The 16180-nt window shown below is 45.4% G+C and overlaps 1 protein-coding gene across 6 annotated transcripts in view; it reads left to right on the plus strand.

The window, feature by feature from the left end:
- Positions 1–16180, plus strand: part of TXN2 (thioredoxin 2) — a 113322-nt gene that overhangs the window by 71232 nt on the left and 25910 nt on the right. The gene's annotated exons all lie outside the window — the stretch shown is intronic.

Raw genomic sequence — 16180 nt, forward strand, 5'->3', positions numbered from 1 at the left:
GAACAGGCCTGCTGACAGCCTAGATCACGGGACTCACTGAGGAGCAAGACTGCCTGCTACTATCCAAGCGGCAGTCTGTGAGCCAAATTTTAACTGAAGAACAGCTTAATACTAGAAGGAATGTGTGCTTGGTCACAATATTAAATCCGACTTCCCAATTACTCATTGCAAGCAAAGTGTTCCCTGTTTTTGGTGTCTCTAGATTCAGTTCTTGGAAGTGGTGCAAGTTGTCTTGTTCTGATGATGACCCAGCATTAACAAAACGATTGATAACTCAGTGGTCTAGCATAGGGATTTATGTCTAGTTTAGGGTTGATTTTCAGATTCTCTTACAACTCTTTTTATCACATGTTTACTTGGGTACCTTGCTTCAGTTACATAGAAGGTTGTAAATAAATTATATTTTCTCCTCTGTCTTTCTTCACTGTGTGATAACCACCCATTCATTTAACAAACAAATTGTCTATATTTCGTATTATTATTTAAAATACAAAAAAAGTATCAAAATATCTTTACCGCGTAGCGTCTATATTTTTTGTCATTGTATATGCATTAACTGCTAGATTGTATAATTTCCGCTGATAATATTGAATTTATTGTAAACTATTCTATCCGCACAAGGATACCTCAGTGCACCATTGTTGTTTATAAATAACATTAAAGATACTGGGAACATGGTAAAGTGACATATTACAAGCTGTTATGCACTGGTCACAAACCTCTGCATTTTGAGGCAGTTAAGAAAGTTATAATTTAGGAGATTGTACTTGATGGGCAGATATGTTGGGATCTCATTAAGAAGGATGTACTTTGGGTTCCCCTTCCACATCGAAGCCCAGGTTGCTCGTCTCAGATTGGTTAAACGGGAGTGGAATTGAAAGAATGTCGAGCTCACAGGGGGGATAAACACACCGGACTAGCCATACAAATGTAGAAGGGTAGGGCAGCACAGCCTCACAAAGCTATGCTAAGGACCAACAATCCTGAACCACACCAATATCTTCTTGAGTCTGTAATTTTTCTTAGTCTGATCCCTGTCCTAGTTGCTGCTGAACCTTGCCTTGTAGGATAGAGGCATGGTATAAACCAGTGCTATAATATATGTGCTGCTGTTGGGTGTATATATAATCTGTTCAGTGGTGTACAACATGTTTCTTGATGTACAGCCTCTGCCATGAACAACCAGTGCCATGGCATACATCCTGTGCTATGATATTTAATGTGTCATGTATATAAACTGCCCCACAATTTATAGCTCGTTCTGCTGCTTAGTCATAAATTGGCATTTTCTGAATCCTTGGCTAGGGTGTTAACTAATAAGTTTCCTGCAGCTCGTGGAATTGCCCTTATATGAACAGACTTTGATTAGGGGTGTGCAAAACTTGTGCAATTTGCTTTCACATGATTACTATAAATTTCAGCAAAATTACTTGAAATTCTAATCCGTCATTTTGTGCAAAAATTTACCACTACATGTGTCCTCCCCTCAATTATTGGTTTGAGGACGCAAAGCGCTGCGAACAACAGCCGCCTGCGTTCTGTTGTTTCTGTGCGTTTGCAGATACATTTTAACTGTGCCACCCTGTCCCCCTTACATCTGCTTTTGTTTTATTTATCAAGTGTATCCTAATGGTGATCTGATACTACCGCTAACTATCCGCTCATCAGGCCTAGTCCATAGGTAGCATGCATGGGTTGTGTTGGAACAGGAATGTTCCCTGTATGGTAAGAAGCATTCACTACTGCTCTGAGTGATGTGTATGAAATTAGAATCCTGACTTTTATTTTGGCAATGGTGTTATATATTTTAACTTGTTTTTATTTGTACTTTAACATTGCCGGTAAGACAGTTTGATATCCCAGTGAATCATTACAAAGGCAACAGCGTCAGATTGCATAATTGAAAATATTACCCATTTTAGGTCCCAACCACATATACTACATAGCAGTTCTCAGTCTGCCACAGCATGCCTCAACTGCAAAGTTCCGCTTATCTGGTGCAGTACCGTGGCTTTGTAGGAAGTGGCAGTCCATCCGGGGCACCTTCTCGCTGTAGTATCTGCAATCATGCCTCCCCTGGGATCATTAAGTTATTTGTGGTGCAAATTATTATGGAGTTCAACAATTAAATAACAATATAACCATAACAATTGTAACCATGGCTAGTCCGGGCATCATGTGTTCAGATCTATGGTCAAGCAGTGTCCGCATAGCTTGGACACAGTGTCACTGCATGTCGTGTCATGGAGATGTGGGGGAGGGTGGGGAATATGTGTCAGTGTATTGGGTGATTATGCCTGTTATTTGTAACTGCTCCCCACGCCTACATCATTTTGCGTGCCGGGGGGGTCAAGTGTGTGTATGTGTGTGGGGGGGGGGGGGGTCTGTGGGCTGTGGTGTGGTTTCCTATACCGCATTCATAAACAGACCCTCTTCCCCACCCCCCTAACCCTCACCCCCCGTTCAGTTGGTTCCATGACCCTCCTATGTCCAGGTCCAATACTTGTGAGGTTTATGTGGGCCTCGGGGATTCCCGAATACCCCGGTCCTCTGATATGTCACTCCACACTTCTATGTCTCATTCGGCCTTTTCGTCAGTACGGACCATCCTCAGCCGCCTCTCTTCGGTTTTTCTTTTTTCGCGTAGGCTCTCCTTATTCTAATGAGACTACTGGATTTTGAGCAGTAAGATCGTCCACAGTGTGGGAGACTGAGTCTGACCCACGGTGGGTGACACCTGTCGCTCCAAATCCGGGCTTTGCTCCGGCTAACTAGCAGTGCCTCATCTCTTCCGGAAGGTAGGGATGATTGGGCAGCCGAGCGCATGACATATCGTACTTCTCAGGGAAGTCGTGGTCACTCAGGTCCCATCCGGGTCTCTCATTCACAATTCGGTCTCGTATATAAATGACAATAAGAGCAGTGGCAACACAACAATATTAAAATGGTGACGATGAGAGTGAAGCATAAGAATAAGGCTATCATATTGCCACTAGAATCGATGGACTATTTCCTATCCAAATCATATTTTGAGCACGGCATGTTAAGCTCTAATCCTGACTTTCAGGTTCCCCTGGGAGGACATCAACCCTCATACCTGAGCAAAGGCTGTGATCTGCGTCCGCATCTGCAGCAAAGCATTCATCATACAGTTGTGGTTCCCTGGCTGGAATCTCCCTCTTGACGTGTAATGGGACTAGAGGGACTAGAAGGTGTTTTTATTATTAACACAGCTGATGTTCTAACAAAAAGTCCCTACGTAAGGATGTGTATTTTGTTAGAATGTTGGAGACTAAACTTCTACCACGTTTACCGGCAATGTACCAGACTGTAGCCTTGACTGAAGCACAGAGTGATCAAGAATGTGTTGTTTGAGAACACAGTGCTGGACTGAGCAAAACAGTAAGATAGAAGAAATTAAAACAAGACCGTAAAAATGGTTATTGTAAAAATATCAATGCGAAGCTGAATAAAGTATATCTAGGTCAAGGTGCACAGCGGCCTAGTGTATTAAACTAACGTGCATGGAGCTATAACTAAAATGGCTACACAACACTTTAAGGTCTGCCCTCCAATGTTTCGGCATAGGGAGTTTGGTATGAGACCTGTGTATCACAAAGTGGAGTTTGGCCAACCCAACAAAGCAAACCAATAATGCATTTTTCCCTGTTTTTGGGAGAGGGAGTATGTCTAATAGGCAATGTTTGGGCGAAGATTCAATCTGTATTGTAGAGATTTCTTTCAGCTCATCAATGGCGGCTGCCCATAACACACACAATCGAGGACAATATATGCATGAAGGATGCCGGTGTGAACCCATAATGTGGGCACCCGGGCGAGTGGGTATGGTAGATCTTGTGGAGCCTTTGCATATGAGATAGGTACAAACTGGGTTAATTTGAAACCAGCATTACTCGCCACATTCCGAACTTGTGCAAAGGCTCTCCTCCACTCCAAATCACCGAGAGCGCTCTCTAAATTCGGTACTCATCTATTCTGCACCATTGTCTCATCTACTCTGCAATCAGCTTTAAGGGCTTTATATATCCGAGACATCAAATCTCTGGCGATTTTGGGATCAAGGAGTCCCCGTAACTTGTGGGACTCCACTGGTTCCCCTGGAAAGGAGGGCCATCGACCCCGATTGTGTAGGAGATTCTAACGTATTGCAAATGCTGGCCTGGGGGTAACCAGGAGATGTCTTGCGCCTTATTGAGTGTAAGTAATGTACCATGTTGGTATAGATCCCCCTACGGTTACACAGCCACCTTCGTGCAATTTTGTTAGGTCCATGACTGTTTGTGCCTGCCTGAAGCTTGGTAGCCATTGCAGGGGTAGTAATCTTGCATAGGGGGGGATTGTTTTAGTACAACGGTGGCTGTTCGCTCCCGGATCTTTGCCACCTGGCAGACCAAGAAAGGAGCCTCATCAGAGACTCCCTATCCCCTAAACAGGTATCCAGGGAGATCATTCCCTCTCACACAGTAGTTCCTTTTCAGCAGTCATTTTGTCCGTTCACCACTGCATGGTGTATTATAGAAGTCCTGCATAGTAGTCTAACTGCAGATCCGAGACCCCAAGTCCACTTAGCTCTGGATCTAATTTTGGCACTTGTAGTTTAACTCCACACTGCTTTTCTCCCCATATAAGGGAGATCAGGAGTTTGTCGAGGTGTTGTTGTGTTTTTAAATGTGGCCAGAGGAATGAGTCACAGGCGAGTTCTGCAGTGTATGTATAGGCAGTGGGGGAGAACCATTCTGCTCAAGACCGCTTTTACCATAATGGAGAGCGGGAGCTTAATCCAGAACCCAAAGGAGTTCTTCAGGCGCTGTAAAGCAGCTCCAGTGTTTAGATCATAGTGGGCAGTTTCTGAGTTGAGGTACTTGTATGCCCAGGTAGCGAAAATGGTTGCATTTCCAAGCAAGCGGTGTCTGAGGAAGGTCTGTGGTAGTCTGTCCCGCAAGACTGGCCATTGGGAAGAGTAGCTATTTGCGCTGGTTGCTACGCAGGACTGACATGGCGCCAAAGACTGTCAAGACATTTAATGATATGAGCACAGAGCGTTCTGGGTTTGTCCGGTATATCAGGGTGCCATCTGCATATAAGGAGATGATGTGTGTATACCCTCCCACTATCGCTCCCCACTCCACCATCTCCCTCTGCAATTTTTGCGCCAAAGGCGAGTGGGAAAAGGAGCACGGACAATGGTCATCCCTTTCTGGTCCCCCTCTCTATGTGGAAGATGTCGGAGATCACCATGTCCCTGAGTACTTGCACAACCGGGCAGGTGAGGCGAAGATGAACCCAAGCTAGTCTTCTGGATCCTAATCTCATATCTCCCAGGACCGTCCACATGTATTCCCACTCAACAGTATCAAACACTTTTTCAGTATCAAGTAAGGCCACAGCTGCCTGAGATTCGATACCCGCCGTTAAGTGAAGCATGTGAAACAACAAACGTAAGTTCATATGGGCTCTCCTGCCCGGCCTGAAGCCACATTGGTCTCTGTTTACTAAATGGGATATAACTCTTTTTAGCCTGGTGGTGAGGACCTTGACCAGTATCTTGGTGTCAACACACAGCATAGAGGGGTGTGTATGAGCATGATAATCTGAGCTTCACACATTGATGTGGGTAAGGCACCTAGCCTCTTTGATTGTTGGAGGGTTTCAAGTAGTTTATTTAGCAAGTGGTTCCCATAAGTCCGATAGTATTCGACTGGCCACCTGGCCGGGCCTGGGGATTTTTGGCATGACATTTTCCCCAACCGCTTCCTTGAGTTCTTCCAACTGGATATCTTCATCTAATTCTTCACACTGTGCCTCCTTGAAGCGAGGGAGTTCCAGCTCTGCCTGATAGTCTCGCATCTCCGATAGTGGTGGGCCCTGTCCTCTGTTGTATACTGTCTTCAGGTGGTATCTCAGTAGCCTATTTATGCTTTCTTGTGTTGTCACTCTTGTTCTGTCTGTTCTCTTCAGGTATAGTATGAGGGGTAGTGATCTCCTGGTGCAGTAGCCAAGCCAGTAATCGGCCTGACTGGTCACCGTGCCTGTGTAACAGTTGGCGATATTCATGTGTGATCAATTTGTAAGGTCTGTCCCATAATTCTGCAATGCGGCTACTTGTGTGTAATTCAGTCTCCCAAATTTTGCCAGTCTCTGAGCGTGTCTTCTGTATGGTGATCAGGAAGCCCTTGGCCTCTTTGAGGTCCAACTCTAATCGGCGGCGTGTGCTGCAAATCCTCGATAGACATTCCCTGCGCGCAACAAACTTTAAGGAGTTCCACTCCAAGCCCCTATTCGAGGCCACCAGCGAGTTCGTATCAAAGAATCTGCCTATTACTTCACCAAGTTCCGCTCTGAAAAGGTAGTGCTTACACTTTTCCTCCACTTCCCCCACCTTCCCACCATCCATTGACACTGGGGCATGGTCAAACAGGAATCTAACCATGATCTGTACATTGGAAATAGTTGCTGCTGTGTCGTCTATATGTTAGGTGGGTTGCAGTGTAGCATGTGTATTCCTGTGTGTATTTCTGTGTGTCAGGGTGTGTGGCTCGCCATATGTTTGTGCATTGTAGCCTGTCTATTACCGCCTAAAGTGCATTAGTCATATGTCGCTCAATTTGGGACTGTGGGGGATGTCTATCGAATTCTCCAGTAAGAACACAGGTAAAGTCCCCCTCTCACACCAGGGATATCCATGAGTGGGGGGTCAGTTCTTTCTATAGTGCGGAGAAGAAATCTCTATCCTCTATGTTCGGGCATATATGTTTAGTTACCATCTTTCTAGCCCATTCCGGAATCCGAGTAGCAGTAGGTACGGACCATTAACGTCTGTTTGATAGCCTCGGAACAGGAAAGGCACCTGCGGGGCAATCCAAATGTGGACCCCCAGGCGTAATTTGAGTAAGTGGCGGAGTATATCTGTCCCCTCCATTTTCGTGTGTAGCCTGTTGACGTCTGTGTGTGTGTGTGTGTGTGTGTGTGTCAAGTGCGTTTCCTGCAGCAACGCTATGTGCACTCCGTGGGGACATAAATAAATTAGCACCCTATGCCTTTTATCATATGAGTTTAGCCCCCGAACATTCCATGTCAAGAGTCTATTAGTACCCATCGTGGATCATGCAGTCCCAAAATATCCATCAAACCTGCTTTGGATGTCAACACTGCTGCCCTTGCAATTGTGTGGTTAACCTGACCAGCCGTAGTTTCCCCACCACCCTCAGCAGGGGTGTGGAATTTAATTAAATATCTACTTGTCCATGGGACAGGTTGCTTCTTAAATCTACTTGTCTGGCAAAAAAAACGACTTATCCCTTTGGTGTCATGGAGTGCAGTGACAAATTATGGTAGCAATCTCATTATATAAGAGCACTGACAATAGACTCTCTGATTATGCCAGTGCTGGGGCTGGAGAAAGCAGTAAGCAATGGTTCCAGGGCTAGAATGCCTTTGAGTCTGCAAACCTACTAACTTCCTTGTATTAAGAATTTTCAGTAGCTCTTCTGTTATCTTTTCCCATAATGAGAAAGATTGGAAATGTACTCCTGACAAAGGTAGAAGTTCTTCCAGGGCTGGGAAAAAAATTGCTGGAGGGAAAGTGAACTTGTAAACTCTCAATAGATATTCCACATGATCAAATCTACACATGCATATTTGCTCATGCTAAAATACAGTTCACAAATATTTTCTAGGAGTACCATTTCCTGACCCACATCTGTAAGTTCTTGTGAATTCATGAAAGCCACTAATTCAAAGGTATATACCACGGGCGTTCTTTTGTGACTTTCTTTAATAATTGGGTCCCCTATTAGGTCTGGCGTTAAAACAGATATTTTGTTTTTATTAAACTTCCATTTTTCTCTCTCTCTCTCCATCGGCTGGCTTTACAGTGAGTGATCGGATTCTGCTCTTTCACAAAGAGTATATTGGCACTCAAAGTAGTATTGTTCAGTGCCAGGAACTACTGTGGCAATCAGTGGCATAACAAAACTGGAGGGGGCTCCCCTGCAAAGAACTTGGAATCCCCCCTCTCCCCCCCAAAGACTCATTCGGGACAGGTCCTGTGCTGAGGGGGGCCCCTGGAGGGGGAACGGGTGCTAAGCCTTTGTTACACCACTGGTGGCAATGTCTGCTTATTGAGATCAAAAACTTGCTTGTTACAATGGTGAGGGCCTGGCAGCTCCCACAACAATAAAGTGTTAAAAAAGCCATGTCATAACAAGACATGCATTGACGAGACATGCAAAAATTGTCAGATTGGTTGGCTTTGCCAGTGCTTGTTTATTTTCATGCTCCCCATAATCTTTTTGAAAATGGCTACACTGATTTTCCATTACGAATATTTATTGGAAATATTAACATGCATCAACATATTTTACTAAATGGTGCTTCAAAGAAATAGCACCTAAAATTTCATAGTAGTGAAACATTTCTTTTCCTACTTGCAATTTTTCCTCAGTATTTTTTTTTAAAAGCAAAGAATCATCACTCTTGCTTACTAGCTTCTGCAAACATGTGCCTCTAATTAGAGAACATTGTTCTTAGCCTCCAATTGTTGAACCGGAACCACTTTCAGTTGTGTGATTATTTACAGCGCTCACACTAATAATGAAGGCTTTTCATTAATGAACCATAAATACAAGTTTGAACAGAATTAATATATTGACAAACGTTACCTTAACTGCAGACAGTTCCTTTCTCAGTGAACTGGCAGCCAAAGGGCTGGGGTTGGGCATACTTGTCCCAAGGACTAAATAAATATGAAAATGTGTTGCTCTTGACCCCATACAACAACCACCTGTGCACCCCCCAACCTTCAACAACTTCCCCACAATTTCTTCGTAATTCAAACAAACCAGTATAGTATAATCAAAAAAACAAAAAACAATCTGTAGTATTAGAATACTTGGTGTTCATCAGTCTCTACACTCAAACTCACTTGCATCTATCACTCCACTTTCAATCCCTCAATCACAACAGCAGAAAATTCTATGCATGAGCAAGCTGGCATGCAGGTCCCCTTGGCTTAGTGGAGCCCGCACCTTAGCCCAGCACTTTGTGCCAACTCAATCTCTCAGTTTTCTGTTTCTCAGTGCATTTATCCAAATTAATTTCCAGCTTTACAGAACTGCATACCATGCACACCGAGCCAGCAATCGCACGAGGGTTATCTCCACAAGGAAATGGGGAGGGAAATGGGCCATTGGTGGTGGCCCCCTCAGTAGGTTACATCCAGCATCTGTGCCCAAGGATTAGTGAGCGAGTCGCACTTTCAGGCAAATCTTGTTGTTGGCTGAGTCAGGGAGACATGGAGATCCTCCAAGGCTAGAGTTCCATACGATCGTACTACCTCCCTATGGGATGGTCGAGGCGCTCTGTGTCCCTTCTGATTTTTCGCCCATGGTACCTGGACAGGACTAGAGTCTTGATCATTATGAGTCAGTAAGCGTGGCACATGAATGCGGCCGTCTCTGTGCACTTCAAGCCAGTCCCAGGCTGCTTCCGGGGTGGTGAAAAAATGGTTGTGTTCCGCATGTATCACTTTTAGCTTTGCGGGGAACAACATATAGCACAGTCCCATTGTTCTCAGGTTCTGCTTTACACCCCCAAAGGAGGCCCGGAGTTGTTGAACTTTCAGTGTATAGTCTGGAAAAATCCATGTTCGGTGGCATGTGTAGCTGCAGATACACATGCTGTGCATAGTCCGCCGTCTGGTGTTGGGTCGGAGTGTTACAAGTTGTTTTTCTTCGAAGAAGTCTTTTCGAGTCACGAGACCGAGGGACTCCTCCTCCTTTGTTTCCATTGCGCATGGGCGTCGACTCCATCTTAGATTGTTTTTTTTCCGCCATCTGGTTCGGACGTGTTCCTTTTCGCTCCGTGTTTCGGGACGGAAAGATAGTCATAACTTCGGAAAACTACGTCGGTATTGTTTCGTTCGGTATCGGGTTAGATTAGAATCGACACCGAATCCTGAAGAGCTCCGGTAGCCCTTCGGGGTAATTTCGATCCCCCGTCGGGGCCTGGTCGGCCCGACCGCGTGCAACATCGACACTGATGGAACGGACCCCGTTCCGATTCTGTCCTAAATGCCACAGTAAATATCCCTATACAGACCAGCATTTGGTCTGTAACTTGTGCCTGTCACCCGAGCACAAGGAAGAAACGTGTGAGGCCTGTCGAGCGTTTCGGTCGAGAAAAACGCTCCGGGACCGAAGAGCCAGACGGTTGCAGATGGCGTCCACGCCGACAGGACAACGAGGGTTCGAGGAACAGGGAGAAGAAGAAGAAGCCTTCTCCATCCATGAATCGGACTCGGAAGAATTCGACGTCGAAGAAACTGTGAGTAAGACGTCGAAGCAAGCACCACACGGGAAAACAGACAAAGCCCAGGGGACGCCACTGCCAACAGGCCATGGCTCAACCCATAAAGTAGGTGACCGTCCATCGGCACCGAAAAAAGGCGAACTGGTGCCGAGGTCGTCCGACTCGGGTCGAGACACAGGCTCGCAGCAATCTCGGGACCGAGAAAGTGCTGCAGAAAAGGGTCGACACCGAGACAGCACCACCGAGGCTGCTCGGCACAGAGACAGCGGCACCGAAGATGGTCGACGCCGAGAAAGTTCGACACCGAAAAAGAGAAAAATCTCGTCGGAGCCGAAAACAACAAAAGACACGGTTTCGGTGCCTAAACGACCAGCAACTGAACCGACAGCCAGTTCGTACTCAGAGGAACAATCACTGTCCTCCCAAATGCGCAAACACAGGTTTGAGGAAGATTTACAAACCACAGATGTAGACCACACCCAAAAACGGATCTTCATACAAAATGGTACAGGGAAGATCAGCACTCTTCCCCCAATCAGGAGGAAAAGGAAACTCGATTTCCAACCACAAGAAAAGACACCACAAGCAAAAGTGGTAAAGAAGGTAACTCCACCACCCTCTCCACCACCGGTAACTCATACATCACCGGCACAGACTCCGTCACATTCACCAGCTCATACCACTATGAGCCAAGATGACCAGGATGCGTGGGATCTCTGACGCCCCAGTATCAGACAATAGCCCTGAGTCGTACCCTACTAAGCCCTCACCACCTGAAGACAGTACAGCGTATGCACAGGTGGTAGCTAGGGCAGCAGAGTTCCATAACGTGTTGTTACACTCAGAGCCTGTCGAGGATGACTTCCTTTTCAACACCCTCTCCTCCACCCATAGCAATTATCAAAGCCTCCCTATGCTCCCGGGAATGCTAAGGCACGCTAAACAGATCTTTAAAGAACCTGTCAAAAGCAGAGCAATAACTCCAAGGGTGGAGAAGAAATATAAAGCACCGCCCACGGACCCTGCTTTTATCACATCACAACTGCCACCAGATTCAGTTGTCGTAGGAGCAGCTCGTAAAAGAGCCAACTCGCACACATCAGGCGACGCACCACCTCCAGACAAGGAGAGCCGCAAGTTCGACGCAGCTGGGAAAAGGGTTGCAGTACAAGCTGCAAACCAGTGGCGCATCGCTAACTCGCAGGCGCTCCTAGCGCGATATGACAGAGCCCATTGGGACGAGATGCAGCATCTCATCGAGCATCTACCCAAAGAATTCCAGAAACGGGCAAAACAAGTGGTTGAGGAGGGACAAAATATCTCCAACAACCAAATACGTTCCTCTATGGATGCAGCGGATACAGCTGCAAGAACAATAAATACCGCGGTAACCATAAGGAGGCACGCATGGTTGCGCACATCCGGCTTCAAACCCGAGATACAACAGGCAGTGCTCAATATGCCATTCAATGAACAACAATTGTTTGGACCCGAAGTGGACACGGCAATTGAAAAATTGAAAAAAGATACTGACACAGCTAAGGCCATGGGCGCACTCTATTCCCCGCAGGGCAGAGGCACTTTTGGCACGTTTCGCAAAACCACCTTCAGAGGGGGGTTTCGAGGTCAAACCACACAAGCTAGTACCTCACAAACAACACCGTCTACCTACCAGGGACAGTACCAAAGGGGAGGCTTTTGGGGCCAATACAGAGGGGGACAATTCCCTAGAAACCGGGGAAAATTTCAGGGTCCCAAGACCCCACCAACCAAACAGTGACTCACAAGTCACTCAACCCCTTCACACAACACCAGTGGGGGGAAGACTAAGCCAGTTCTACAAATTTTGGGAGGAGATAACAACAGACACTTGGGTCGTAGCAATTATCCGGCATGGTTATTGCATAGAATTTCTCCAACTCCCTGCAAACGTCCCACCAAAAACACAGAATATGTCAAAACAGCATTTAGACCTGCTAGATCTGGAAGTTCAAGCATTACTACAAAAGGACGTAATAGAATTCGTACCAGGTCCACAAAAAAACACAGGAGTTTACTCACTGTACTTTCTAATACCAAAAAAAGACAAAACACTGAGACCAATCTTAGATCTCAGAACACTAAACACCTACATCAAATCGGAACACTTTCACATGGTCACGCTACAGGACGTATTACCACTGTTGAGACAACAAGACTACATGACAACCTTAGATCTAAAAGACGCGTATTTCCACATACCGATACATCCCTCGCACAGGAAATACCTAAGGTTCGTATTCAAGGGAATACATTACCAATTCAAAGTGTTGCTGTTCAGTATAACAACCGCACCAAGAGTCTTTACAAAATGTCTAGCAGTAGTAGCTGCACATATCAGAAGGCAGCAAATACACGTGTTCCCCTACCTAGACGATTGGCTAATCAAGACCAACTCCCTAACAAAGTGTTCACACCACACAGATTATGTCATACAAACCCTCTACAAACTAGGGTTCTCCATCAACTATACAAAGTCACACATTCTGCCGTGCCAAACACAGCAATACTTGGGAGCGACAATCAACACAACAAAAGGGATAGCCACTCCAAGTCCACAAAGGGTTCAAAATTTTTACAAAGTCATACAAGCCATGTATCCAACACAAAAAATACATGCAAAGATGGTATTAAAACTCCTAGGCATGATGTCCTCATGCATAGCCATTGTCCCAAACGCAAGATTGCGCATGAGGCCCTTACAACAGTGCCTAGCATCAAAATGGTCACATGCACAGGGTCACCTTCTAGATCTGGTGTTGATAGACCGCCAAACATACATCTCGCTTCTATGGTGGAACAGTATAAATTTAAACAAAGGGCGGCCTTTCCAAGACCCAGTGCCACAATACGTGATAACTACAGATGCTTCCATGACAGGGTGGGGAGCACACCTCAATCAACACAGCATCCAAGGACAATGGGACGTACATCAAAGAAGGTTTCATATAAATCACCTCGAATTGTTAGCAGTATTCCTAGCGTTGAAAGTATTTCAACCCATCATAATCCACAAATACATTCTTGTCAAAACAGACAACATGACAACAATGTATTATCTAAACAAACAGGGGGAACACACTCGACACAGCTGTGTCTCCTAGCACAAAGGATATGGCAGTGGGCAATTCACAACCACATTCGCCTAATAGCACAGTTTATTCCAGGGATCCAGAACCAGCTAGCAGACAATCTCTCTCGGGATCACCAACAAGTACACGAATGGGAGATTCACCCACAAATTCTAAAATCTTACTTCCAAATTTGGGGACACCTCAAATAGACCTATTTGCAACAAAAGAGAACGCAAAATGCCAAAACTTCGCATCCAGGTACCCACACCAGCAGTCTCAAGGCAATGCTCTATGGATGAATTGGTCAGGGATATTTGCGTACGCTTTTCCCCCTCTCCCTCTTCTTCCATATCTAGTAAACAGATTGAGTCAAAACAAACTCAAACTCATACTAATAGCACCTACATGGGCAAGACAACCTTGGTATACAACACTACTAGACCTGTCAGTAGTGCCTCATGTCAAACTACCCAACAGACCAGATCTGTTAACACAGCACAAACAACAGATCAGGCATCCAAACCCAGCATCGCTGAATCTAGCAATTTGGCTCCTGAAATCCTAGAATTTGGACACTTAAACCTCACACAAGAATGTATGGAGGTCATAAAACAAGCTAGAAGGCCATCCACTAGACACTGCTATGCAAGTAAATGGAAAAGATTTGTTTGCTACTGCCATAATAATCAAGTTCAACCATTACATGCATCTCCAACGGATATAGTAAGATACTTACTACATTTGCAGAAATCAAATCTGGCCTTCTCTTCCATAAAGATACATCTCGCAGCAATATCTGCATACCTGCAGATTACTCATTCAACTTCACTGTTTAGAATACCTGTCATTAAAGCATTTATGGAAGGCCTAAAAAGAATTATACCACCAAGAACACCACCTGTTCCTTCATGGAACCTCAACATTGTCTTAACAAGACTCATGGGTCCACCTTTCGAACCCATGCATTCTTGCGAAATACAATACCTAACGTGGAAAGTTGCATTTCTCATTGCCATTACATCTCTAAAAAGAGTAAGTGAAATTCAGGCGTTTACTATACAGGAACCATTTATTCAAATACACAAAAATAAGGTAGTTCTAAGAACCAATCCAAAATTCTTACCAAAAGTTATCTCACCGTTTCACTTAAATCAAACAGTAGAACTACCAATGTTCTTTCCACAGCCAGACTCAATAGCTGAAAGGGCACTACATACATTAGACATCAAAAGAGCACTAATGTACTACATTGACAGAACAAAACTAGTTAGGAAAACAAAACAACTATTTATTGCATTTCAAAAACCTCATACAGGAAACCCAATATCAAAACAAGGTATAGCCAGATGGATAGTTAAGTGCATCCAAACCTGCTACCTTAAAGCAAAGAGAGAGCTGCCTATTACACCAAAGGCACACTCAACCAGAAAGAAAGGCGCTACCATGGCCTTCCTAGGAAATATTCCAATGAACGAAATATGTAAGGCAGCAACATGGTCTACGCCTCACACATTTACTAAGCACTACTGTGTAGACGTGCTATCTGCACAACAAGCCACAGTAGGTCAAGCTGTACTAAGAACTTTATTTCAAACTACTTCCACTCCTACAGGCTGAACCACCGCTTTTGGGGAGATAACTGCTTACTAGTCTATGCACAGCATGTGTATCTGCAGCTACACATGCCACCGAACGGAAAATGTCACTTACCCAGTGTACATCTGTTCGTGGCATTAGTCGCTGCAGATTCACATGCACCCACCCGCCTCCCCGGGAGCCTGTAGCCGTTTGGAAGTAATCTCCAACATACATACTTATTCATTCCAGTGCATGGGCACTATTACTAACATACACAACTCCTACCTCACCCTCTGCGGGGAAAACAATCTAAGATGGAGTCGACGCCCATGCGCAATGGAAACCAAGGAGGAGGAGTCCCTCGGTCTCGTGACTCGAAAAGACTTCTTCGAAGAAAAACAACTTGTAACACTCCGACCCAACACCAGACGGCGGACTATGCACAGCATGTGAATCTGCAGCGACTAATGCCACGAACAGATGTACACTGGGTAAGTGACATTTTCCATTGTGTGGTTGTCAAACTTGGGGTCTCCCATCTGTCGAATCACGCAGCGGATGGAGTCACGGTCTCTGTTAAGAATTTTTGCAATGAGCGTGTCCTGTACACCCTTTTCACAACTAAGACGGGACCATTCCGCATCAGGACACGTCTCATGTCCACTGTTTAAGGAGTAACTCCGAATCTCGACCCTCAGCGTCTTCGGAGAAACACCGAAGCGGAGGTTGCATCTCTGTGATAGGCCCTCCGCATCCTCTGCCCTGCACTCTTAAGTTTTCAGGTTTTGCTGTTAGGGCCGTGAGGGCAGTTTTAAGTGCGATTACCTCCCACAGCAGTGTGGAGACATGTTGTTCTGTGGCCAGGGATCTCTCCGTGACTGCACAGAGATCCGCTCTAAGCAGTCCAACATCGAGGGATACATCTTGGCTTGGGGACCTTAGCGCTAGGCTGCTTGATTGCAGCTCATATCTGTGTTCCAGAGGGTTTGTCTTGTGGATACTTCCCCTGCTCAGTCGTTGCTTGGGAAGGTTGTGTGGTCCCCTACAGGGATCACTCCCCCACGGTCGTATATTGGTCTATTTTGTTATGTTGGGAGTGTCTGTGCGCTCTATCCTTTCCCATTATTATAGAGGGAGGTACTTGTTTGTGAGTGGAGCGC

This window comes from Pleurodeles waltl, chromosome 4_2, assembly GCF_031143425.1.
Source record: "Pleurodeles waltl isolate 20211129_DDA chromosome 4_2, aPleWal1.hap1.20221129, whole genome shotgun sequence".
NCBI classification, from domain to species: domain Eukaryota; kingdom Metazoa; phylum Chordata; class Amphibia; order Caudata; family Salamandridae; genus Pleurodeles; species Pleurodeles waltl.